We start from the raw sequence: 23,787 nt of genomic DNA, 5'->3' as shown, positions 1-23,787 counted from the left end.
GAGAAAAAAAATTGTACAAGGTTTGCTGCAAGATATGGTTGCCCTCACTCTCTGTTATAGGTTTGGAACCATTCCAAGATGCCATATAAGAAGACCGAGGAATTTGTTGGGGTTTAAGCTTCCCTGTAGGAGGAAGCGGGCCTAATTAGAATATTGCCTCCCACAATCCTTTGCAATGGCTTATGGTCATGAACTTTTTCTCACCGCTGTCTTAAAGTGTCCTTACGTGGTAGCTCTTAAAAGCTGGCCCACTTGAACAGTTAACTTTGCGCAGTGGCAGTATCGTAGCCCATGAGGTCAATCCGAGGCGTGATTATTGCTAATTGAAAACTTTACCCAATACCCCGCCATGATGACTTGAAATACAGTCAGCATTGGCAATTTTTGACAGGCTCTAAGGAGACTGAAAGATTGGTTTAAAAAAAGTTTATGGCGCCCCATGTCTAGGGCGTGTCTTACGTGACTCCCGTTTCTTCCTGAGCTCTGTTGCACCATTCCTTCCGCTGGCTTCTTAGCATTTCCCTTTTACCTTTCTCTCCCACTGAATTCACTTGTTTCCGGCAGCACACTATTCTCACTACATGCTACGAATTCCCATCCTTCGGCTCATTGGCCTAGCATTTGCCTTTATGCAAATTGCTCCTTCGCACCCTGAATCCAGCTCAATTATTCACACCTAACCACCTGAAGGCACTAAAATTACTGGTAGCTAAGGAAAACAACGATCAGCCACGAGGTTTGGTAATCTTTTGTAGCCTTCTATCATTTGGATTATTTATTTGCTTTTTTTTTTTTAACTTGCTTTATTATTTCACCACAGCCTAAAGGAAAGGCGTGCCTTTGAATGTACCCGTCATGTCATACTTACCTGGCAGGGGAGCAATAGCCATGATCCCTAAGGTGGCTCTCCCAGAGTGAGGCTGGTTCATTGCACTCCGTACCAGTTGACCTCTGCGATTTCCTCAAATGTGGGAAACTCGACTGCATAATTTATGGTAGTGGGGGACTGCGTTCGCGCTTTCCCCTGTGTTTGCTTGTTTGACAAAAATAGAGAACTTCACCAATTCTGACGAAGGATAATTTCAGCCACGGCACCCGTCTTCTTTGGCTCTTACTTTCCGCATCAAGCAGGCAGCGACAATCATTTCCTAGGCTTGATCATTTTTATTATCTATGTTTTCTGGAGACCAGTTTTAAGCCAGAATTTCTCTTTTTATTTTAACTTTTCAGCTTTTTTTTCCATCATTTTTTTATCCTGACTTCTTTTGATTTATTGTATGCTTCAATGCAATGGAAGAAATAAAGAATTGGAGACCTATATTACGTCTTCCAACAGAACGTAACGTTTGATTGAATTTCTGGGAAAAAAAGATTTTCTGGATCAAGGCAGTGAATTGCCGCTTGAGACAATCAGACCAAACCTTAGGAATAGCTGGGTGGTCGCTAGCACTTACTAATGAACACCATGGAATTTTGAAAAAGCCACCACAAATGTTCTTTCAGCCCTGTTGAGTGTGGATGAAGAGAAGACAGGTGCTAGGCAAGGGTCATTCCTATCGATGGAGTCATGAAATGTGTGACTTTGGGGACGAACGTAGACCAGCGGATTGTGTACTCTGCCTAATGGCTGCTGTAGTAGAATCTTGGCAAAACTGTTTCCAAAGAGAGAAAAAAAATTGTACAAGGTTTGCTGCAAGATATGGTTGCCCTCACTCTCTGTTATAGGTTTGGAACCATTCCAAGATGCCATATAAGAAGACCGAGGAATTTGTTGGGGTTTAAGCTTCCCTGTAGGAGGAAGCGGGCCTAATTAGAATATTGCCTCCCATAATCCTTTGCAATGGCTTATGGTCATGAACTTTTTCTCACCGCTGTCTTAAAGTGTCCTTACGTGGTAGCTCTTAAAAGCTGGCCCACTTGAACAGCTAGCTTTGCGCAATGGCAGTATCGTAGCCCATGAGGTCAATCCGAGGCGTGATTATTGCTAATTGAAAACTTTACCCAATACCCCGCCATGATGACTTGAAATACAGTCAGCATTGGCAATTTTTGACAGGCTCTAAGGAGACTGAAAGATTGGTTTAATAAAAGTTTATGGCGCCCCATGTCTAGGGCGTGTCTTACGTGACTCCCGTTTCTTCCTGAGCTCTGTTGCACCATTCCTTCCGCTGGCTTCTTAGCATTTCCCTTTTACCTTTCTCTCCCACTGAATTCACTTGTTTCCGGCAGCACACTATTCTCACTACATGCTACGAATTGCCATCCTTCGGCTCATTGGCCTAGCATTTGCCTTTATGCAAATTGCTCCTTCGCACCCTGAATCCAGCTCAATTATTCACACCTAACCACCTGAAGGCACTAAAATTACTGGTAGCTAAGGAAAACAACGATCAGCCACGAGGTTTGGTAATCTTTTGTAGCCTTCTATCATTTGGATTATTTATTTGCTTTTTTTTTTTTTTAACTTGCTTTATTATTTCACCACAGCCTAAAGGAAAGGCTTCCCAGCGGGCGTGCCTTTGAATGTACCCGTCATGTCATACTTACCTGGCAGGGGAGCAATAGCCATGATCCCTAAGGTGGCTCTCCCAGAGTGAGGCTGGTTCATTGCACTCCGTACCAGTTGACCTCTGCGATTTCCTCAAATGTGGGAAACTCGACTGCATAATTTATGGTAGTGGGGGACTGCGTTCGCGCTTTCCCCTGTGTTTGCTTGTTTGACAAAAATAGAGAACTTCACCAATTCTGACGAAGGATCATTTCAGCCACGGCACCTGTCTTCTTTGGCTCTTACTTTCCGCATCAAGCAGGCAGCGACAATCATTTCCTAGGCTTGATCATTTTTATTATCTATGTTTTCTGGAGACCAGTTTTAAGCCAGAATTTCACTTTTTATTTTAATTTTTCAGCTTTTTTTTCATCATTTTTTTATCCTGACTTCTTTTGATTTATTGTATGCTTCAATGCAATGGAAGAAATAAAGAATTGGAGACCTATATTACGTCTTCCAACAGAACGTAACGTTTGATTGAATTTCTGGGAAAAAAAGATTTTCTGGATCAAGGCAGTGAATTGCCGCTTGAGACAATCAGACCAAACCTTAGGAATAGCTGGGTGGTCGCTAGCACTTACTAATGAACACCATGGAATTTTGAAAAAGCCACCACAAATGTTCTTTCAGCCCTGTTGAGTGTGGATGAAGAGAAGACAGGTGCTAGGCAAGGGTCATTCCTATCGATGGAGTCATGAAATGTGTGACTTTGGGGACGAACGTAGACCAGCGGATTGTGTACTCTGCCTAATGGCTGCTGTAGTAGAATCTTGGCAAAACCGTTTCCAAAGAGAGAAAAAAAATTGTACAAGGTTTGCTGCAAGATATGGTTGCCCTCACTCTCTGTTATAGGTTTGGAACCATTCCAAGATGCCATATAAGAAGACCGAGGAATTTGTTGGGGTTTAAGCTTCCCTGTAGGAGGAAGCGGGCCTAATTAGAATATTGCCTCCCACAATCCTTTGCAATGGCTTATGGTCATGAACTTTTTCTCACCGCTGTCTTAAAGTGTCCTTACGTGGTAGCTCTTAAAAGCTGGCCCACTTGAACAGTTAACTTTGCGCAGTGGCAGTATCGTAGCCCATGAGGTCAATCCGAGGCGTGATTATTGCTAATTGAAAACTTTACCCAATACCCCGCCATGATGACTTGAAATACAGTCAGCATTGGCAATTTTTGACAGGCTCTAAGGAGACTGAAAGATTGGTTTAAAAAAAGTTTATGGCGCCCCATGTCTAGGGCGTGTCTTACGTGACTCCCGTTTCTTCCTGAGCTCTGTTGCACCATTCCTTCCGCTGGCTTCTTAGCATTTCCCTTTTACCTTTCTCTCCCACTGAATTCACTTGTTTCCGGCAGCACACTATTCTCACTACATGCTACGAATTCCCATCCTTCGGCTCATTGGCCTAGCATTTGCCTTTATGCAAATTGCTCCTTCGCACCCTGAATCCAGCTCAATTATTCACACCTAACCACCTGAAGGCACTAAAATTACTGGTAGCTAAGGAAAACAACGATCAGCCACGAGGTTTGGTAATCTTTTGTAGCCTTCTATCATTTGGATTATTTATTTGCTTTTTTTTTTTTTTAACTTGCTTTATTATTTCACCACAGCCTAAAGGAAAGGCTTCCCAGCGGGCGTGCCTTTGAATGTACCCGTCATGTCATACTTACCTGGCAGGGGAGCAATAGCCATGATCCCTAAGGTGGCTCTCCCAGAGTGAGGCTGGTTCATTGCACTCCGTACCAGTTGAACTCTGCGATTTCCTCAAATGTGGGAAACTCGACTGCATAATTTATGGTAGTGGGGGACTGCGTTCGCGCTTTCCCCTGTGTTTGCTTGTTTGACAAAAATAGAGAACTTCACCAATTCTGACGAAGGATTATTTCAGCCACGGCACCCGTCTTCTTTGGCTCTTACTTTCCGCATCAAGCAGGCAGCGACAATCATTTCCTAGGCTTGATCATTTTTATTATCTATGTTTTCTGGAGACCAGTTTTAAGCCAGAATTTCACTTTTTATTTTAATTTTTCAGCTTTTTTTTCATCATTTTTTTATCCTGACTTCTTTTGATTTATTGTATGCTTCAATGCAATGGAAGAAATAAAGAATTGGAGACCTATATTACGTCTTCCAACAGAACGTAACGTTTGATTGAATTTCTGGGAAAAAAAGATTTTCTGGATCAAGGCAGTGAATTGCCGCTTGAGACAATCAGACCAAACCTTAGGAATAGCTGGGTGGTCGCTAGCACTTACTAATGAACACCATGGAATTTTGAAAAAGCCACCACAAATGTTCTTTCAGCCCTGTTGAGTGTGGATGAAGAGAAGACAGGTGCTAGGCAAGGGTCATTCCTATCGATGGAGTCATGAAATGTGTGACTTTGGGGACGAACGTAGACCAGCGGATTGTGTACTCTGCCTAATGGCTGCTGTAGTAGAATCTTGGCAAAACCGTTTCCAAAGAGAGAAAAAAAATTGTACAAGGTTTGCTGCAAGATATGGTTGCCCTCACTCTCTGTTATAGGTTTGGAACCATTCCAAGATGCCATATAAGAAGACCGAGGAATTTGTTGGGGTTTAAGCTTCCCTGTAGGAGGAAGCGGGCCTAATTAGAATATTGCCTCCCACAATCCTTTGCAATGGCTTATGGTCTTGAACTTTTTCTCACCGCTGTCTTAAAGTGTCCTTACGTGGTAGCTCTTAAAAGCTGGCTCACTTGAACAGTTAACTTTGCGCAGTGGCAGTATCGTAGCCCATGAGGTCAATCCGAGGCGTGATTATTGCTAATTGAAAACTTTACCCAATACCCCGCCATGATGACTTGAAATACAGTCAGCATTGGCAATTTTTGACAGGCTCTAAGGAGACTGAAAGATTGGTTTAAAAAAAGTTTATGGCGCCCCATGTCTAGGGCGTGTCTTACGTGACTCCCGTTTCTTCCTGAGCTCTGTTGCACCATTCCTTCCGCTGGCTTCTTAGCATTTCCCTTTTACCTTTCTCTCCCACTGAATTCACTTGTTTCCGGCAGCACACTATTCTCACTACATGCTACGAATTCCCATCCTTCGGCTCATTGGCCTAGCATTTGCCTTTATGCAAATTGCTCCTTCGCACCCTGAATCCAGCTCAATTATTCACACCTAACCACCTGAAGGCACTAAAATTACTGGTAGCTAAGGAAAACAACGATCAGCCACGAGGTTTGGTAATCTTTTGTAGCCTTCTATCATTTGGATTATTTATTTGCTTTTTTTTATTTTTAACTTGCTTTATTATTTCACCACAGCCTAAAGGAAAGGCTTCCCAGCAGGCGTGCCTTTGAATGTACCCGTCATGTCATACTTACCTGGCAGGGGAGCAATAACCATGATCCCTAAGGTGGCTCTCGCAGAGTGAGGCTGGTTCATTGCACTCCGTACCAGTTGACCTCTGCGATTTCCTCAAATGTGGGAAACTCGACTGCATAATTTATGGTAGTGGGGGACTGTGTTCGCGCTTTCCCCTGTGTTTGCTTGTTTGACAAAAATAGAGAACTTCACCAATTCTGACGAAGGATCATTTCAGCCACGGCACCCGTCTTCTTTGGCTCTTACTTTCCGCATCAAGCAGGCAGCGACAATCATTTCCTAGGCTTGATCATTTTTATTATCTATGTTTTCTGGAGACCAGTTTTAAGCCAGAATTTCACTTTTTATTTTAACTTTTCAGCTTTTTTTTCCATCATTTTTTTATCCTGACTTCTTTTGATTTATTGTATGCTTCAATGCAATGGAAGAAATAAAGAATTGGAGACCTATATTACGTCTTCCAACAGAACGTAACGTTTGATTGAATTTCTGGGAAAAAAAGATTTTCTGGATCAAGGCAGTGAATTGCCGCTTGAGACAATCAGACCAAACCTTAGGAATAGCTGGGTGGTCGCTAGCACTTACTAATGAACACCATGGAATTTTGAAAAAGCCACCACAAATGTTCTTTCAGCCCTGTTGAGTGTGGATGAAGAGAAGACAGGTGCTAGGCAAGGGTCATTCCTATCGATGGAGTCATGAAATGTGTGACTTTGGGGACGAACGTAGACCAGCGGATTGTGTACTCTGCCTAATGGCTGCTGTAGTAGAATCTTGGCAAAACCGTTTCCAAAGAGAGAAAAAAAATTGTACAAGGTTTGCTGCAAGATATGGTTGCCCTCACTCTCTGTTATAGGTTTGGAACCATTCCAAGATGCCATATAAGAAGACCGAGGAATTTGTTGGGGTTTAAGCTTCCCTGTAGGAGGAAGCGGGCCTAATTAGAATATTGCCTCCCACAATCCTTTGCAATGGCTTATGGTCATGAACTTTTTCTCACCGCTGTCTTAAAGTGTCCTTACGTGGTAGCTCTTAAAAGCTGGCCCACTTGAACAGTTAACTTTGCGCAGTGGCAGTATCGTAGCCCATGAGGTCAATCCGAGGCGTGATTATTGCTAATTGAAAACTTTACCCAATACCCCGCCATGATGACTTGAAATACAGTCAGCATTGGCAATTTTTGACAGGCTCTAAGGAGACTGAAAGATTGGTTTAAAAAAAGTTTATGGCGCCCCATGTCTAGGGCGTGTCTTACGTGACTCCCGTTTCTTCCTGAGCTCTGTTGCACCATTCCTTCCGCTGGCTTCTTAGCATTTCCCTTTTACCTTTCTCTCCCACTGAATTCACTTGTTTCCGGCAGCACACTATTCTCACTACATGCTACGAATTCCCATCCTTCGGCTCATTGGCCTAGCATTTGCCTTTATGCAAATTGCTCCTTCGCACCCTGAATCCAGCTCAATTATTCACACCTAACCACCTGAAGGAACTAAAATTACTGGTAGCTAAGGAAAACAACGATCAGCCACGAGGTTTGGTAATCTTTTGTAGCCTTCTATCATTTGGATTATTTATTTGCTTTTTTTTTTTTTTAACTTGCTTTATTATTTCACCACAGCCTAAAGGAAAGGCTTCCCAGCGGGCGTGCCTTTGAATGTACCCGGCATGTCATACTTACCTGGCAGGGGTGCAATAGCCATGATCCCTAAGGTGGCTCTCCCAGAGTGAGGCTGGTTCATTGCACTCCGTACCAGTTGACCTCTGCGATTTCCTCAAATGTGGGAAACTCGACTGCATAATTTATGGTAGTGGGGGACTGCGTTCGCGCTTTCCCCTGTGTTTGCTTGTTTGACAAAAATAGAGAATTCACCAATTCTGACGAAGGATCATTTCAGCCATGGCACCCGTCTTCTTTGGCTCTTACTTTCCGCATCAAGCAGGCAGCGACAATCATTTCCTAGGCTTGATCATTTTTATTATCTATGTTTTCTGGAGACCAGTTTTAAGCCAGAATTTCACTTTTTATTTTAACTTTTCAGCTTTTTTTTCCATCATTTTTTTATCCTGACTTCTTTTGATTTATTGTATGCTTCAATGCAATGGAAGAAATAAAGAATTGGAGACCTATATTACGTCTTCCAACAGAACGTAACGTTTGATTGAATTTCTGGGAAAAAAAGATTTTCTGGATCAAGGCAGTGAATTGCCGCTTGAGACAATCAGACCAAACCTTAGGAATAGCTGGGTGGTCGCTAGCACTTACTAATGAACACCATGGAATTTTGAAAAAGCCACCACAAATGTTCTTTCAGCCCTGTTGAGTGTGGATGAAGAGAAGACAGGTGCTAGGCAAGGGTCATTCCTATCGATGGAGTCATGAAATGTGTGACTTTGGGGACGAACGTAGACCAGCGGATTGTGTACTCTGCCTAATGGCTGCTGTAGTAGAATCTTGGCAAAACTGTTTCCAAAGAGAGAAAAAAAATTGTACAAGGTTTGCTGCAAGATATGGTTGCCCTCACTCTCTGTTATAGGATTGGAACCATTCCAAGATGCCATATAAGAAGACCGAGGAATTTGTTGGGGTTTAAGCTTCCCTGTAGGAGGAAGCGGGCCTAATTAGAATATTGCCTCCCATAATCCTTTGCAATGGCTTATGGTCATGAACTTTTTCTCACCGCTGTCTTAAAGTGTCCTTACGTGGTAGCTCTTAAAAGCTGGCCCACTTGAACAGCTAGCTTTGCGCAGTGGCAGTATCGTAGCCCATGAGGTCAATCCGAGGCGTGATTATTGCTAATTGAAAACTTTACCCAATACCCCGCCATGATGACTTGAAATACAGTCAGCATTGGCAATTTTTGACAGGCTCTAAGGAGACTGAAAGATTGGTTTAATAAAAGTTTATGGCGCCCCATGTCTAGGGCGTGTCTTACGTGACTCCCGTTTCTTCCTGAGCTCTGTTGCACCATTCCTTCCGCTGGCTTCTTAGCATTTCCCTTTTACCTTTCTCTCCCACTGAATTCACTTGTTTCCGGCAGCACACTATTCTCACTACATGCTACGAATTGCCATCCTTCGGCTCATTGGCCTAGCATTTGCCTTTATGCAAATTGCTCCTTCGCACCCTGAATCCAGCTCAATTATTCACACCTAACCACCTGAAGGCACTAAAATTACCGGTAGCTAAGGAAAACAACGATCAGCCACGAGGTTTGGTAATCTTTTGTAGCCTTCTATCATTTGGATTATTTATTTGCTTTTTTTTTTTTTTAACTTGCTTTATTATTTCACCACAGCCTAAAGGAAAGGCTTCCCAGCGGGCGTGCCTTTGAATGTACCTGTCATGTCATACTTACCTGGCAGGGGAGCAATAGCCATGATCCCTAAGGTGGCTCTCCCAGAGTGTGGCTGGTTCATTGCACTCCGTACCAGTTGACCTCTGCGATTTCCTCAAATGTGGGAAACTCGACTGCATAATTTATGGTAGTGGGGGACTGCGTTCGCCCTTTCCCCTGTGTTTGCTTGTTTGACAAAAATAGAGAACTTCACCAATTCTGACGAAGGATAATTTCAGCCACGGCACCCGTCTTCTTTGGCTCTTACTTTCCGCATCAAGCAGGCAGCGACAATCATTTCCTAGGCTTGATCATTTTTATTATCTATGTTTTCTGGAGACCAGTTTTAAGCCAGAATTTCACTTTTTATTTTAACTTTTCAGCTTTTTTTTCATCATTTTTTTATCCTGACTTCTTTTGATTTATTGTATGCTTCAATGCAATGGAAGAAATAAAGAATTGGAGACCTATATTACGTCTTCCAACAGAACGTAACGTTTGATTGAATTTCTGGGAAAAAAAGATTTTCTGGATCAAGGCAGTGAATTGCCGCTTGAGACAATCAGACCAAACCTTAGGAATAGCTGGGTGGTCGCTAGCACTTACTAATGAACACCATGGAATTTTGAAAAAGCCACCACAAATGTTCTTTCAGCCCTGTTGAGTGTGGATGAAGAGAAGACAGGTGCTAGGCAAGGGTCATTCCTATCGATGGAGTCATGAAATGTGTGACTTTGGGGACGAACGTAGACCAGCGGATTGTGTACTCTGCCTAATGGCTGCTGTAGTAGAATCTTGGCAAAACTGTTTCCAAAGAGAGAAAAAAAATTGTACAAGGTTTGCTGCAAGATATGGTTGCCCTCACTCTCTGTTATAGGTTTGGAACCATTCCAAGATGCCATATAAGAAGACCGAGGAATTTGTTGGGGTTTAAGCTTCCCTGTAGGAGGAAGCGGGCCTAATTAGAATATTGCCTCCCATAATCCTTTGCAATGGCTTATGGTCATGAACTTTTTTTCACCGCTGTCTTAAAGTGTCCTTACGTGGTAGCTCTTAAAAGCTGGCCCACTTGAACAGCTAGCTTTGCGCAGTGGCAGTATCGTAGCCCATGAGGTCAATCCGAGGCGTGATTATTGCTAATTGAAAACTTTACCCAATACCCCGCCATGATGACTTGAAATACAGTCAGCATTGGCAATTTTTGACAGGCTCTAAGGAGACTGAAAGATTGGTTTAATAAAAGTTTATGGCGCCCCATGTCTAGGGCGTGTCTTACGTGACTCCCGTTTCTTCCTGAGCTCTGTTGCACCATTCCTTCCGCTGGCTTCTTAGCATTTCCCTTTTACCTTTCTCTCCCACTGAATTCACTTGTTTCCGGCAGCACACTATTCTCACTACATGCTACGAATTCCCATCCTTCGGCTCATTGGCCTAGCATTTGCCTTTATGCAAATTGCTCCTTCGCACCCTGAATCCAGCTCAATTATTCACACCTAACCACCTGAAGGCACTAAAATTACTGGTAGCTAAGGAAAACAACGATCAGCCACGAGGTTTGGTAATCTTTTGTAGCCTTCTATCATTTGGATTATTTATTTTCTTTTTTTTTTTTTAACTTGCTTTATTATTTCACCACAGCCTAAAGGAAAGGCTTCCCAGCGGGCGTGCCTTTGAATGTACCCGTCATGTCATACTTACCTGGCAGGGGAGCAATTGCCATGATCCCTAAGGTGGCTCTCCCAGAGTGAGGCTTGTTCATTGCACTCCGTACCAGTTGACCTCTGCGATTTCCTCAAATGTGGGAAACTCGACTGCATAATTTATGGTAGTGGGGGACTGCGTTCGCGCTTTCCCCTGTGTTTGCTTGTTTGACAAAAATAGAGAACTTCACCAATTCTGACGAAGGATCATTTCAGCCACGGCACCCGTCTTCTTTGGCTCTTACTTTCCACATCAAGCAGGCAGCGACAATCATTTCCTAGGCTTGATCATTTTTATTATCTATGTTTTCTGGAGACCAGTTTTAAGCCAGAATTTCACTTTTTATTTTAACTTTTCAGCTTTTTTTTCATCATTTTTTTATCCTGACTTCTTTTGATTTATTGTATGCTTCAATGCAATGGAAGAAATAAAGAATTGGAGACCTATATTACGTCTTCCAACAGAACGTAACGTTTGATTGAATTTCTGGGAAAAAAAGATTTTCTGGATCAAGGCAGTGAATTGCCGCTTGAGACAATCAGACCAAACCTTAGGAATAGCTGGGTGGTCGCTAGCACTTACTAATGAACACCATGGAATTTTGAAAAAGCCACCACAAATGTTCTTTCAGCCCTGTTGAGTGTGGATGAAGAGAAGACAGGTGCTAGGCAAGGGTCATTCCTATCGATGGAGTCATGAAATGTGTGACTTTGGGGACGAACGTAGACCAGCGGATTGTGTACTCTGCCTAATGGCTGCTGTAGTAGAATCTTGGCAAAACTGTTTCCAAAGAGAGAAAAAAAATTGTACAAGGTTTGCTGCAAGATATGGTTGCCCTCACTCTCTGTTATAGGTTTGGAACCATTCCAAGATGCCATATAAGAAGACCGAGGAATTTGTTGGGGTTTAAGCTTCCCTGTAGGAGGAAGCGGGCCTAATTAGAATATTGCCTCCCATAATCCTTTGCAATGGCTTATGGTCATGAACTTTTTCTCACCGCTGTCTTAAAGTGTCCTTACGTGGTAGCTCTTAAAAGCTGGCCCACTTGAACAGCTAGCTTTGCGCAGTGGCAGTATCGTAGCCCATGAGGTCAATCCGAGGCGTGATTATTGCTAATTGAAAACTTTACCCAATACCCCGCCATGATGACTTGAAATACAGTCAGCATTGGCAATTTTTGACAGGCTCTAAGGAGACTGAAAGATTGGTTTAATAAAAGTTTATGGCGCCCCATGTCTAGGGCGTGTCTTACGTGACTCCCGTTTCTTCCTGAGCTCTGTTGCACCATTCCTTCCGCTGGCTTCTTAGCATTTCCCTTTTACCTTTCTCTCCCACTGAATTCACTTGTTTCCGGCAGCACACTATTCTCACTACATGCTACGAATTGCCATCCTTCGGCTCATTGGCCTAGCATTTGCCTTTATGCAAATTGCTCCTTCGCACCCTGAATCCAGCTCAATTATTCACACCTAACCACCTGAAGGCACTAAAATTACTGGTAGCTAAGGAAATCAACGATCAGCCACGAGGTTTGGTAATCTTTTGTAGCCTTCTATCATTTGGATTATTTATTTGCTTTTTTTTTTTTTTAACTTGCTTTATTATTTCACCACAGCCTAAAGGAAAGGCTTCCCAGCGGGCGTGCCTTTGAATGTACCCGTCATGTCATACTTACCTGGCAGGGGAGCAATAGCCATGATCCCTAAGGTGGCTCTCCCAGAGTGAGGCTGGTTCATTGCACTCCGTACCAGTTGACCTCTGCGATTTCCTCAAATGTGGGAAACTCGACTGCATAATTTATGGTAGTGGGGGACTGCGTTCGCGCTTTCCCCTGTGTTTGCTTGTTTGACAAAAATAGAGAACTTCACCAATTCTGACGAAGGATAATTTCAGCCACGGCACCCGTCTTCTTTGGCTCTTACTTTCCGCATCAAGCAGGCAGCGACAATCATTTCCTAGGCTTGATCATTTTTATTATCTATGTTTTCTGGAGACCAGTTTTAAGCCAGAATTTCACTTTTTATTTTAATTTTTCAGCTTTTTTTTCATCATTTTTTTATCCTGACTTCTTTTGATTTATTGTATGCTTCAATGCAATGGAAGAAATAAAGAATTGGAGACCTATATTACGTCTTCCAACAGAACGTAACGTTTGATTGAATTTCTGGGAAAAAAAGATTTTCTGGATCAAGGCAGTGAATTGCCGCTTGAGACAATCAGACCAAACCTTAGGAATAGCTGGGTGGTCGCTAGCACTTACTAATGAACACCATGGAATTTTGAAAAAGCCACCACAAATGTTCTTTCAGCCCTGTTGAGTGTGGATGAAGAGAAGACAGGTGCTAGGCAAGGGTCATTCCTATCGATGGAGTCATGAAATGTGTGACTTTGGGGACGAACGTAGACCAGCGGATTGTGTACTCTGCCTAATGGCTGCTGTAGTAGAATCTTGGCAAAACCGTTTCCAAAGAGAGAAAAAAAATTGTACAAGGTTTGCTGCAAGATATGGTTGCCCTCACTCTCTGTTATAGGTTTGGAACCATTCCAAGATGCCATATAAGAAGACCGAGGAATTTGTTGGGGTTTAAGCTTCCCTGTAGGAGGAAGCGGGCCTAATTAGAATATTGCCTCCCACAATCCTTTGCAATGGCTTATGGTCATGAACTTTTTCTCACCGCTGTCTTAAAGTGTCCTTACATGGTAGCTCTTAAAAGCTGGCCCACTTGAACAGTTAACTTTGCGCAGTGGCAGTATCGTAGCCCATGAGGTCAATCCGAGGCGTGATTATTGCTAATTGAAAACTTTACCCAATACCCCGCCATGATGACTTGAAATACAGTCAGCATTGGCAACTTTTGACAGGCTCTAAGGAGACTGAAAGATTGGTTTAAAAAAAGTTTATGGCGCCCCATGTCTAGGGCGTGTCTTACGTGACTCCCGTTTCTTCCTGAGCTCTGTTGCACCATTCCTTCCGCTGGCTTCTTAGCATTTCCCTTTTACCTTTCTCTCCCACTGAATTCACTTGTTTCCGGCAGCACACTATTCTCACTACATGCTACGAATTCCCATCCTTCGGCTCATTGGCCTAGCATTTGCCTTTATGCAAATTGCTCCTTCGCACCCTGAATCCAGCTCAATTATTCACACCTAACCACCTGAAGGCACTAAAATTACTGGTAGCTAAGGAAAACAACGATCAGCCACGAGGTTTGGTAATCTTTTGTAGCCTTCTATCATTTGGATTATTTATTTGCTTTTTTTTTTTTTTAACTTGCTTTATTATTTCACCACAGCCTAAAGGAAAGGCTTCCCAGCGGGCGTGCCTTTGAATGTACCCGTCATGTCATACTTACCTGGCAGGGGAGCAATAGCCATGATCCCTAAGGTGGCTCTCCCAGAGTGAGGCTGGTTCATTGCACTCCGTACCAGTTGACCTCTGCGATTTCCTCAAATGTGGGAAACTCGACTGCATTATTTATGGTAGTGGGGGACTGTGTTCGCGCTTTCCTCTGTGTTTGCTTGTTTGACAAAAATAGAGAACTTCACCAATTCTGACGAAGGATCATTTCAGCCACGGCACCCGTCTTCTTTGGCTCTTACTTTCCGCATCAAGCAGGCAGCGACAATCATTTCCTAGGCTTGATCATTTTTATTATCTATGTTTTCTGGAGACCAGTTTTAAGCCAGAATTTCACTTTTTATTTTAATTTTTCAGCTTTTTTTTCATCATTTTTTTATCCTGACTTCTTTTGATTTATTGTATGCTTCAATGCAATGGAAGAAATAAAGAATTGGAGACCTATATTACGTCTTCCAACAGAACGTAACGTTTGATTGAATTTCTGGGAAAAAAAGATTTTCTGGATCAAGGCAGTGAATTGCCGCTTGAGACAATCAGACCAAACCTTAGGAATAGCTGGGTGGTCGCTAGCACTTACTAATGAACACCATGGAATTTTGAAAAAGCCACCACAAATGTTCTTTCAGCCCTGTTGAGTGTGGATGAAGAGAAGACAGGTGCTAGGCAAGGGTCATTCCTATCGATGGAGTCATGAAATGTGTGACTTTGGGGACGAACGTAGACCAGCGGATTGTGTACTCTGCCTAATGGCTGCTGTAGTAGAATCTTGGCAAAACTGTTTCCAAAGAGAGAAAAAAAATTGTACAAGGTTTGCTGCAAGATATGGTTGCCCTCACTCTCTGTTATAGGTTTGGAACCATTCCAAGATGCCATATAAGAAGACCGAGGAATTTGTTGGGGTTTAAGCTTCCCTGTAGGAGGAAGCGGGCCTAATTAGAATATTGCCTCCCATAATCCTTTGCAATGGCTTATGGTCATGAACTTTTTCTCACCGCTGTCTTAAAGTGTCCTTACGTGGTAGCTCTTAAAAGCTGGCCCACTTGAACAGCTAGCTTTGCGCAGTGGCAGTATCGTAGCCCATGAGGTCAATCCGAGGCGTGATTATTGCTAATTGAAAACTTTACCCAATACCCCGCCATGATGATTTGAAATACAGTCAGCATTGGCAATTTTTGACAGGCTCTAAGGAGACTGAAAGATTGGTTTAATAAAAGTTTATGGCGCCCCATGTCTAGGGCGTGTCTTACGTGACTCCCGTTTCTTCCTGAGCTCTGTTGCACCATTCCTTCCGCTGGCTTCTTAGCATTTCCCTTTTACCTTTCTCTCCCACTGAATTCACTTGTTTCCGGCAGCACACTATTCTCACTACATGCTACGAATTGCCATCCTTCGGCTCATTGGCCTAGCATTTGCCTTAATGCAAATTGCTCCTTCGCACCCTGAATCCAGCTCAATTATTCACACCTAACCACCTGAAGGCACTAAAATTACTGGTAGCTAAGGAAAACAACGATCAGCCACGAGGTTTGGTAATCTTTTGTAGCCTTCTATCATTTGGATTATTTATTTGCTTTTTTTTTTTTTTAACTTGCTTTATTATTTCACCACAGCCTAAAGGAAAGGCTTCCCAGCGGGCGTGCCTTTGAATGTACCCGTCATGTCATACTTACCTGGCAGGGGAGCAATAGCCATGATCCCTAAGGTGGCTCTCCCAGAGTGAGGCTGGTTCATTGCACTCCGTACCAGTTGACCTCTGCGATTTCCTCAAATGTGGGAAACTCGACTGCATAATTTATGGTAGTGGGGGACTGCGTTCGCGCTTTCCCCTGTGTTTGCTTGTTTGACAAAAATAGAGAACTTCACCAATTCTGACGAAGGATAATTTCAGCCACGGCACCCGTCTTCTTTGGCTCTTACTTTCCGCATCAAGCAGGCAGCGACAATCATTTCCTAGGCTTGATCATTTTTATTATCTATGTTTTCTGGAGACCAGTTTTAAGCCAGAATTTCACTTTTTATTTTAACTTTTCAGCTTTTTTTTCATCATTTTTTTATCCTGACTTCTTTTGATTTATTGTATGCTTCAATGCAATGGAAGAAATAAAGAATTGGAGACCTATATTACGTCTTCCAACAGAACGTAACGTTTGATTGAATTTCTGGGAAAAAAAGATTTTCTGGATCAAGGCAGTGAATTGCCGCTTGAGACAATCAGACCAAACCTTAGGAATAGCTGGGTGGTCGCTAGCACTTACTAATGAACACCATGGAATTTTGAAAAAGCCACCACAAATGTTCTTTCAGCCCTGTTGAGTGTGGATGAAGAGAAGACAGGTGCTAGGCAAGGGTCATTCCTATCGATGGAGTCATGAAATGTGTGACTTTGGGGACGAACGTAGACCAGCGGATTGTGTACTCTGCCTAATGGCTGCTGTAGTAGAATCTTGGCAAAACTGTTTCCAAAGAGAGAAAAAAAATTGTACAAGGTTTGCTGCAAGATATGGTTGCCCTCACTCTCTGTTATAGGTTTGGAACCATTCCAAGATGCCATATAAGAAGACCGAGGAATTTGTTGGGGTTTAAGCTTCCCTGTAGGAGGAAGCGGGCCTAATTAGAATATTGCCTCCCACAATCCTTTGCAATGGCTTATGGTCATGAACTTTTTCTCACCGCTGTCTTAAAGTGTCCTTACGTGGTAGCTCTTAAAAGCTGGCCCACTTGAACAGTTAACTTTGCGCAGTGGCAGTATCGTAGCCCATGAGGTCAATCCGAGGCGTGATTATTGCTAATTGAAAACTTTACCCAATACCCCGCCATGATGACTTGAAATACAGTCAGCATTGGCAATTTTTGACAGGCTCTAAGGAGACTGAAAGATTGGTTTAAAAAAAGTTTATGGCGCCCCATGTCTAGGGCGTGTCTTACGTGACTCCCGTTTCTTCCTGAGCTCTGTTGCACCATTCCTTCCGCTGGCTTCCTTGCATTTCCCTTTTACCTTTCTCTCCCACTGAATCCACTTGTTTCCGGCAGCACACTATTCTCACTACATGCTACGAATTCCCATCCTTCGGCTCATTGGCCTAGCATTTGCCTTTATGCAAATTGCTCCTTCGCACCCTGAATCCAGCTCAATTATTCACACCTAACCACCTGAAGGCACTAAAATTACTGGTAGCTAAGGAAAACAACGATCAGCCACGAGGTTTGGTAATCTTTTGTAGCCTTCTATCATTTGGATTATTTATTTGCTTTTCTTTTTTTTTTTTTTTTTACTTGCTTTATTATTTCACCACAGCCTAAAGGAAAGGCTTCCCAGCGGGCGTGCCTTTGAATGTACCCATCATGTCATACTTACCTGGCAGGGGAGCAATAGCCATGATCCCTAAGGTGGCTCTCCCAGAGTGAGGCTGGTTCATTGCACTCCGTACCAGTTGACCTCTGCGATTTCCTCAAATGTGGGAAACTCGACTGCATAATTTATGGTAGTGGGGGACTGCGTTCGCGCTTTCCCCTGTGTTTGCTTGTTTGACAAAAATAGAGAACTTCACCAATTCTGACGAAGGATAATTTCAGCCACGGCACCCGTCTTCTTTGGCTCTTACTTTCCACATCAAGCAGGCAGCGACAATCATTTCCTAGGCTTGATCATTTTTATTATCTATGTTCTCTGGAGACCAGTTTTAAGCCAGAATTTCACTTTTTATTTTAACTTTTCAGCTTTTTTTTTATCCTGACTTCTTTTGATTTATTGTATGCTTCAATGCAATGGAAGAAATAAAGAATTGGAGACCTATATTACGTCTTCCAACAGAACGTAACGTTTGATTGAATTTCTGGGAAAAAAAGATTTTCTGGATCAAGGCAGTGAATTGCCGCTTGAGACAATCAGACCAAACCTTAGGAATAGCTGGGTGGTCGCTAGCACTTACTAATGAACACCATGGAATTTTGAAAAAGCCACCACAAATGTTCTTTCAGCCCTGTTGAGTGTGGATGAAGAGAAGACAGGTGCTAGGCAAGGGTCATTCCTATCGATGGAGTCATGAAATGTGTGACTTTGGGGACGAACGTAGACCAGCGGATTGTGTACTCTGCCTAATGGCTGCTGTAGTAGAATCTTGGCAAAACTGTTTCCAAAGAGAGAAAAAAAATTGTACAAGGTTTGCTGCAAGATATGGTTGCCCTCACTCTCTGTTATAGGTTTGGAACCATTCCAAGATGCCATATAAGAAGACCGAGGAATTTGTTGGGGTTTAAGCTTCCCTGTAGGAGGAAGCGGGCCTAATTAGAATATTGCCTCCCATAATCCTTTGCAATGGCTTATGGTCATGAACTTTTTCTCACCGCTGTCTTAAAGTGTCCTTACGTGGTAGCTCTTAAAAGCTGTCCCACTTGAACAGCTAGCTTTGCGCAGTGGCAGTATCGTAGCCCATGAGGTCAATCCGAGGCGTGATTATTGCTAATTGAAAACTTTACCCAATACCCCGCCATGATGACTTGAAATACAGTCAGCATTGGCAATTTTTGACAGGCTCTAAGGAGACTGAAAGATTGGTTTAATAAAAGTTTATGGCGCCCCATGTGTAGGGCGTGTCTTACGTGACTCCCGTTTCTTCCTGAGCTCTGTTGCACCATTCCTTCCGCTGGCTTCTTAGCATTTCCCTTTTACCTTTCTCTCCCACTGAATTCACTTGTTTCCGGCAGCACACTATTCTCACTACATGCTACGAATTGCCATCCTTCGGCTCATTGGCCTAGCATTTGCCTTTATGCAAATTGCTCCTTCGCACCCTGAATCCAGCTCAATTATTCACACCTAACCACCTGAAGGCACTAAAATTACTGGTAGCTAAGGAAAACAACGATCAGCCACGAGGTTTGGTAATCTTTTGTAGCCTTCTATCATTTGGATTATTTATTTGCTTTTTTTTTTTTTAACTTGCTTTATTATTTCACCACAGCCTAAAGGAAAGGCTTCCCAGCGGGCGTGCCTTTGAATGTACCCGTCATGTCATACTTACCTGGCAGGGGAGCAATAGCCATGATCCCTAAGGTGGCTCTCCCAGAGTGAGGCTGGTTCATTGCACTCCGTACCAGTTGACCTCTGCGATTTCCTCAAATGTGGGAAACTCGACTGCATAATTTATGGTAGTGGGGGACTGCGTTCGCGCTTTCCCCTGTGTTTGCTTGTTTGACAAAAATAGAGAACTTCACCAATTCTGACGAAGGATAATTTCAGCCACGGCACCCGTCTTCTTTGGCTCTTACTTTCCGCATCAATCAGGCAGCGACAATCATTTCCTAGGCTTGATCATTTTTATTATCTATGTTTTCTGGAGACCAGTTTTAAGCCAGAATTTCACTTTTTATTTTAATTTTTCAGCTTTTTTTTCATCATTTTTTTATCCTGACTTCTTTTGATTTATTGTATGCTTCAATGCAATGGAAGAAATAAAGAATTGGAGACCTATATTACGTCTTCCAACAGAACGTAACGTTTGATTGAATTTCTGGGAAAAAAAGATTTTCTGGATCAAGGCAGTGAATTGCCGCTTGAGACAATCAGACCAAACCTTAGGAATAGCTGGGTGGTCGCTAGCACTTACTAATGAACACCATGGAATTTTGAAAAAGCCACCACAAATGTTCTTTCAGCCCTGTTGAGTGTGGATGAAGAGAAGACAGGTGCTAGGCAAGGGTCATTCCTATCGATGGAGTCATGAAATGTGTGACTTTGGGGACGAACGTAGACCAGCGGATCGTGTACTCTGCCTAATGGCTGCTGTAGTAGAATCTTGGCAAAACCGTTTCCAAAGAGAGAAAAAAAATTGTACAAGGTTTGCTGCAAGATATGGTTGCCCTCACTCTCTGTTATAGGTTTGGAACCATTCCAAGATGCCATATAAGAAGACCGAGGAATTTGTTGGGGTTTAAGCTTCCCTGTAGGAGGAAGCGGGCCTAATTAGAATATTGCCTCCCATAATCCTTTGCAATGGCTTATGGTCATGAACTTTTTCTCACCGCTGTCTTAAAGTGTCCTTACGTGGTAGCTCTTAAAAGCTGGCCCACTTGAACAGCTAGCTTTGCGCAGTGGCAGTATCGTAGCCCATGAGGTCAATCCGAGGCGTGATTATTGCTAATTGAAAACTTTACCCAATACCCCGCCATGATGACTTGAAATACAGTCAGCATTGGCAATTTTTGACAGGCTCTAAGGAGACTGAAAGATTGGTTTAATAAAAGTTTATGGCGCCCCATGTCTAGGGCGTGTCTTACGTGACTCCCGTTTCTTCCTGAGCTCTGTTGCACCATTCCTTCCGCTGGCTTCTTAGCATTTCCCTTTTACCTTTCTCTCCCACTGAATTCACTTGTTTCCGGCAGCACACTATTCTCACTACATGCTACGAATTGCCATCCTTCGGCTCATTGGCCTAGCATTTGCCTTTATGCAAATTGCTCCTTCGCACCCTGAATCCAGCTCAATTATTCACACCTAACCACCTGAAGGCACTAAAATTACTGGTAGCTAAGGAAAACAACGATCAGCCACGAGGTTTGGTAATCTTTTGTAGCCTTCTATCATTTGGATTATTTATTTGCTTTTTTTTTTTTTTAACTTGCTTTATTATTTCACCACAGCCTAAAGGAAAGGCTTCCCAGCGGGCGTGCCTTTGAATGTACCCGTCATGTCATACTTACCTGGCAGGGGAGCAATAGCCATAATCCCTAAGGTGGCTCTCCCAGAGTGAGGCTGGTTCATTGCACTCCGTACCAGTTGACCTCTGCGATTTCCTCAAATGTGGGAAACTCGACTGCATAATTTATGGTAGTGGGGTACTGCGTTCGCGCTTTCCCCTGTGTTTGCTTGTTTGACAAAAATAGAGAACTTCACCAATTCTGACGAAGGATAATTTCAGCCACGGCACCCGTCTTCTTTGGCTCTTACTTTCCGCATCAAGCAGGCAGCGACAATCATTTCCTAGGCTTGATCATTTTTATTATCTATGTTTTCTGGAGACCAGTTTTAAGCCAGAATTTCACTTTTTATTTTAACTTTTCAGCTTTTTTTTCATCATTTTTTTATCCTGACTTCTTTTGATTTATTGTATGCTTCAATGCAATGGAAGAAATAAAGAATTGGAGACCTATATTACGTCTTCCAACAGAACGTAACGTTTGATTGAATTTCTGGGAAAAAAAGATTTTCTGGATCAAGGCAGTGAATTGCCGCTTGAGACAATCAGACCAAACCTTAGGAATAGCTGGGTGGTCGCTAGCACTTACTAATGAACACCATGGAATTTTGAAAAAGCCACCACAAATGTTCTTTCAGCCCTGTTGAGTGTGGATGAAGAGAAGACAGGTGCTAGGCAAGGGTCATTCCTATCGATGGAGTCATGAAATGTGTGACTTTGGGGACGAACGTAGACCAGCGGATTGTGTACTCTGCCTAATGGCTGCTGTAGTAGAATCTTGGCAAAACTGTTTCCAAAGAGAGAAAAAAAATTGTACAAGGTTTGCTGCAAGATATGGTTGCCCTCACTCTCTGTTATAGGTTTGGAACCATTCCAAGATGCCATATAAGAAGACCGAGGAATTTGTTGGGGTTTAAGCTTCCCTGTAGGAGGAAGCGGGCCTAATTAGAATATTGCCTCCCATAATCCTTTGCAATGGCTTATGGTCATGAACTTTTTTTCACCGCTGTCTTAAAGTGTCCTTACGTGGTAGCTCTTAAAAGCTGGCCCACTTGAACAGCTAGCTTTGCGCAGTGGCAGTATCGTAGCCCATGAGGTCAATCCGAGGCGTGATTATTGCTAATTGAAAACTTTACCCAATACCCCGCCATGATGACTTGAAATACAGTCAGCATTGGCAATTTTTGACAGGCTCTAAGGAGACTGAAAGATTGGTTTAATAAAAGTTTATGGCGCCCCATGTCTAGGGCGTGTCTTACGTGACTCCCGTTTCTTCCTGAGCTCTGTTGCACCATTCCTTCCGCTGGCTTCTTAGCATTTCCCTTTTACCTTTCTCTCCCACTGAATTCACTTGTTTCCGGCAGCACACTATTCTCACTACATGCTACGAATTCCCATCCTTCGGCTCATTGGCCTAGCATTTGCCTTTATGCAAATTGCTCCTTCGCACCCAGAATCCAGCTCAATTATTCACACCTAACCACCTGAAGGCACTAAAATTACTGGTAGCTAAGGAAAACAACGATCAGCCACGAGGTTTGGTAATCTTTTGTAGCCTTCTATCATTTGGATTATTTATTTGCTTTTTTTTTTTTAACTTGCTTTATTATTTCACCACAGCCTAAAGGAAAGGCTTCCCAGCGGGCGTGCCTTTGAATGTACCCGTCATGTCATACTTACCTGGCAGGGGAGCAATAGCCATGATCCCTAAGGTGGCTCTCCCAGAGTGAGGCTTGTTCATTGCACTCCGTACCAGTTGACCTCTGCGATTTCCTCAAATGTGGGAAACTCGACTGCATAATTTATGGTAGTGGGGGACTGTGTTCGCGCTTTCCCCTGTGTTTGCTTGTTTGACAAAAATAGAGAACTTCACCAATTCTGACGAAGGATAATTTCAGCCACGGCACCCGTCTTCTTTGGCTCTTACTTTCCGCATCAAGCAGGCAGCGACAATCATTTCCTAGGCTTGATCATTTTTATTATCTATGTTTTCTGGAGACCAGTTTTAAGCCAGAATTTCACTTTTTATTTTAACTTTTCAGCTTTTTTTTCATCATTTTTTTATCCTGACTTCTTTTGATTTATTGTATGCTTCAATGCAATGGAAGAAATAAAGAATTGGAGACCTATATTACGTCTTCCAACAGAACGTAACGTTTGATTGAATTTCTGGGAAAAAAAGATTTTCTGGATCAAGGTAGTGAATTGCCGCTTGAGACAATCAGACCAAACCTTAGGAATAGCTGGGTGGTCGCTAGCACTTACTAATGAACACCATGGAATTTTGAAAAAGCCACCACAAATGTTCTTTCAGCCCTGTTGAGTGTGGATGAAGAGAAGACAGGTGCTAGGCAAGGGTCATTCCTATCGATGGAGTCATGAAATGTGTGACTTTGGGGACGAACGTAGACCAGCGGATTGTGTACTCTGCCTAATGGCTGCTGTAGTAGAATCTTGGCAAAACTGTTTCCAAAGAGAGAAAAAAAATTGTACAAGGTTTGCTGCAAGATATGGTTGCCCTCACTCTCTGTTATAGGTTTGGAACCATTCCAAGATGCCATATAAGAAGACCGAGGAATTTGTTGGGGTTTAAGCTTCCCTGTAGGAGGAAGCGGGCCTAATTAGAATATTGCCTCCCATAATCCTTTGCAATGGCTTATGGTCATGAACTTTTTTTCACCGCTGTCTTAAAGTGTCCTTACGTGGTAGCTCTTAAAAGCTGGCCCACTTGAACAGCTAGCTTTGCGCAGTGGCAGTATCGTAGCCCATGAGGTCAATCCGAGGCGTGATT

The 23,787-nt window shown here is 43.0% G+C and overlaps 28 non-coding genes across 28 annotated transcripts; all 28 read left to right on the top strand.

Moving 5' to 3' along the window:
- The first annotated feature begins 262 nt into the window (after positions 1 to 262).
- Positions 263 to 403, top strand: LOC134592895 (U4 spliceosomal RNA). Its single transcript, XR_010089454.1, has one exon. It is a non-coding gene; the product is annotated as a U4 spliceosomal RNA (small nuclear RNA).
- Positions 404 to 860: 457 nt separating this feature from the next.
- Positions 861 to 1,027, top strand: LOC134589988 (U1 spliceosomal RNA). The gene has a single exon (XR_010086980.1). It is a non-coding gene; the product is annotated as a U1 spliceosomal RNA (small nuclear RNA).
- Positions 1,028 to 1,927: 900 nt separating this feature from the next.
- On the top strand, positions 1,928 to 2,068 carry LOC134593109 (U4 spliceosomal RNA). The gene has a single exon (XR_010089639.1). It is a non-coding gene; the product is annotated as a U4 spliceosomal RNA (small nuclear RNA).
- A 471-nt stretch (positions 2,069 to 2,539) lies between these two features.
- Positions 2,540 to 2,706, top strand: LOC134589987 (U1 spliceosomal RNA). The gene has a single exon (XR_010086979.1). It is a non-coding gene; the product is annotated as a U1 spliceosomal RNA (small nuclear RNA).
- Positions 2,707 to 3,605: 899 nt separating this feature from the next.
- LOC134592893 (U4 spliceosomal RNA) lies at positions 3,606 to 3,746 on the top strand. Its single transcript, XR_010089453.1, has one exon. It is a non-coding gene; the product is annotated as a U4 spliceosomal RNA (small nuclear RNA).
- Positions 3,747 to 4,217: 471 nt separating this feature from the next.
- Positions 4,218 to 4,384, top strand: LOC134590499 (U1 spliceosomal RNA). The gene has a single exon (XR_010087414.1). It is a non-coding gene; the product is annotated as a U1 spliceosomal RNA (small nuclear RNA).
- Positions 4,385 to 5,283: 899 nt separating this feature from the next.
- Positions 5,284 to 5,424, top strand: LOC134592892 (U4 spliceosomal RNA). Its single transcript, XR_010089452.1, has one exon. It is a non-coding gene; the product is annotated as a U4 spliceosomal RNA (small nuclear RNA).
- Positions 5,425 to 5,895: 471 nt separating this feature from the next.
- LOC134591494 (U1 spliceosomal RNA) lies at positions 5,896 to 6,062 on the top strand. The gene has a single exon (XR_010088266.1). It is a non-coding gene; the product is annotated as a U1 spliceosomal RNA (small nuclear RNA).
- Positions 6,063 to 6,962: 900 nt separating this feature from the next.
- Positions 6,963 to 7,103, top strand: LOC134592891 (U4 spliceosomal RNA). The gene has a single exon (XR_010089451.1). It is a non-coding gene; the product is annotated as a U4 spliceosomal RNA (small nuclear RNA).
- Positions 7,104 to 7,574: 471 nt separating this feature from the next.
- On the top strand, positions 7,575 to 7,741 carry LOC134590550 (U1 spliceosomal RNA). Its single transcript, XR_010087456.1, has one exon. It is a non-coding gene; the product is annotated as a U1 spliceosomal RNA (small nuclear RNA).
- Positions 7,742 to 8,640: 899 nt separating this feature from the next.
- LOC134592404 (U4 spliceosomal RNA) lies at positions 8,641 to 8,781 on the top strand. The gene has a single exon (XR_010089036.1). It is a non-coding gene; the product is annotated as a U4 spliceosomal RNA (small nuclear RNA).
- A 471-nt stretch (positions 8,782 to 9,252) lies between these two features.
- LOC134591215 (U1 spliceosomal RNA) lies at positions 9,253 to 9,419 on the top strand. Its single transcript, XR_010088025.1, has one exon. It is a non-coding gene; the product is annotated as a U1 spliceosomal RNA (small nuclear RNA).
- An 899-nt stretch (positions 9,420 to 10,318) lies between these two features.
- Positions 10,319 to 10,459, top strand: LOC134592403 (U4 spliceosomal RNA). The gene has a single exon (XR_010089035.1). It is a non-coding gene; the product is annotated as a U4 spliceosomal RNA (small nuclear RNA).
- A 470-nt stretch (positions 10,460 to 10,929) lies between these two features.
- LOC134590581 (U1 spliceosomal RNA) lies at positions 10,930 to 11,096 on the top strand. Its single transcript, XR_010087482.1, has one exon. It is a non-coding gene; the product is annotated as a U1 spliceosomal RNA (small nuclear RNA).
- An 899-nt stretch (positions 11,097 to 11,995) lies between these two features.
- LOC134592402 (U4 spliceosomal RNA) lies at positions 11,996 to 12,136 on the top strand. The gene has a single exon (XR_010089034.1). It is a non-coding gene; the product is annotated as a U4 spliceosomal RNA (small nuclear RNA).
- Positions 12,137 to 12,607: 471 nt separating this feature from the next.
- On the top strand, positions 12,608 to 12,774 carry LOC134589986 (U1 spliceosomal RNA). The gene has a single exon (XR_010086978.1). It is a non-coding gene; the product is annotated as a U1 spliceosomal RNA (small nuclear RNA).
- Positions 12,775 to 13,673: 899 nt separating this feature from the next.
- LOC134593560 (U4 spliceosomal RNA) lies at positions 13,674 to 13,814 on the top strand. The gene has a single exon (XR_010090025.1). It is a non-coding gene; the product is annotated as a U4 spliceosomal RNA (small nuclear RNA).
- Positions 13,815 to 14,285: 471 nt separating this feature from the next.
- Positions 14,286 to 14,452, top strand: LOC134591304 (U1 spliceosomal RNA). The gene has a single exon (XR_010088103.1). It is a non-coding gene; the product is annotated as a U1 spliceosomal RNA (small nuclear RNA).
- An 899-nt stretch (positions 14,453 to 15,351) lies between these two features.
- On the top strand, positions 15,352 to 15,492 carry LOC134593360 (U4 spliceosomal RNA). The gene has a single exon (XR_010089853.1). It is a non-coding gene; the product is annotated as a U4 spliceosomal RNA (small nuclear RNA).
- Positions 15,493 to 15,963: 471 nt separating this feature from the next.
- Positions 15,964 to 16,130, top strand: LOC134589985 (U1 spliceosomal RNA). Its single transcript, XR_010086977.1, has one exon. It is a non-coding gene; the product is annotated as a U1 spliceosomal RNA (small nuclear RNA).
- Positions 16,131 to 17,029: 899 nt separating this feature from the next.
- LOC134592890 (U4 spliceosomal RNA) lies at positions 17,030 to 17,170 on the top strand. The gene has a single exon (XR_010089450.1). It is a non-coding gene; the product is annotated as a U4 spliceosomal RNA (small nuclear RNA).
- Positions 17,171 to 17,648: 478 nt separating this feature from the next.
- Positions 17,649 to 17,815, top strand: LOC134589983 (U1 spliceosomal RNA). The gene has a single exon (XR_010086976.1). It is a non-coding gene; the product is annotated as a U1 spliceosomal RNA (small nuclear RNA).
- Positions 17,816 to 18,703: 888 nt separating this feature from the next.
- On the top strand, positions 18,704 to 18,844 carry LOC134592401 (U4 spliceosomal RNA). The gene has a single exon (XR_010089033.1). It is a non-coding gene; the product is annotated as a U4 spliceosomal RNA (small nuclear RNA).
- A 470-nt stretch (positions 18,845 to 19,314) lies between these two features.
- On the top strand, positions 19,315 to 19,481 carry LOC134589982 (U1 spliceosomal RNA). Its single transcript, XR_010086975.1, has one exon. It is a non-coding gene; the product is annotated as a U1 spliceosomal RNA (small nuclear RNA).
- An 899-nt stretch (positions 19,482 to 20,380) lies between these two features.
- LOC134592400 (U4 spliceosomal RNA) lies at positions 20,381 to 20,521 on the top strand. The gene has a single exon (XR_010089032.1). It is a non-coding gene; the product is annotated as a U4 spliceosomal RNA (small nuclear RNA).
- A 471-nt stretch (positions 20,522 to 20,992) lies between these two features.
- Positions 20,993 to 21,159, top strand: LOC134591129 (U1 spliceosomal RNA). Its single transcript, XR_010087951.1, has one exon. It is a non-coding gene; the product is annotated as a U1 spliceosomal RNA (small nuclear RNA).
- An 899-nt stretch (positions 21,160 to 22,058) lies between these two features.
- LOC134592399 (U4 spliceosomal RNA) lies at positions 22,059 to 22,199 on the top strand. The gene has a single exon (XR_010089031.1). It is a non-coding gene; the product is annotated as a U4 spliceosomal RNA (small nuclear RNA).
- Positions 22,200 to 22,668: 469 nt separating this feature from the next.
- On the top strand, positions 22,669 to 22,835 carry LOC134590952 (U1 spliceosomal RNA). The gene has a single exon (XR_010087801.1). It is a non-coding gene; the product is annotated as a U1 spliceosomal RNA (small nuclear RNA).
- The last annotated feature ends 952 nt before the right edge of the window (positions 22,836 to 23,787 follow it).

Source organism: Pelobates fuscus, chromosome 2 (genome assembly GCF_036172605.1).
Source record: "Pelobates fuscus isolate aPelFus1 chromosome 2, aPelFus1.pri, whole genome shotgun sequence".
Classification (NCBI taxonomy): domain Eukaryota; kingdom Metazoa; phylum Chordata; class Amphibia; order Anura; family Pelobatidae; genus Pelobates; species Pelobates fuscus.
This window is presented reverse-complemented; position numbering and strand designations above follow the sequence as displayed.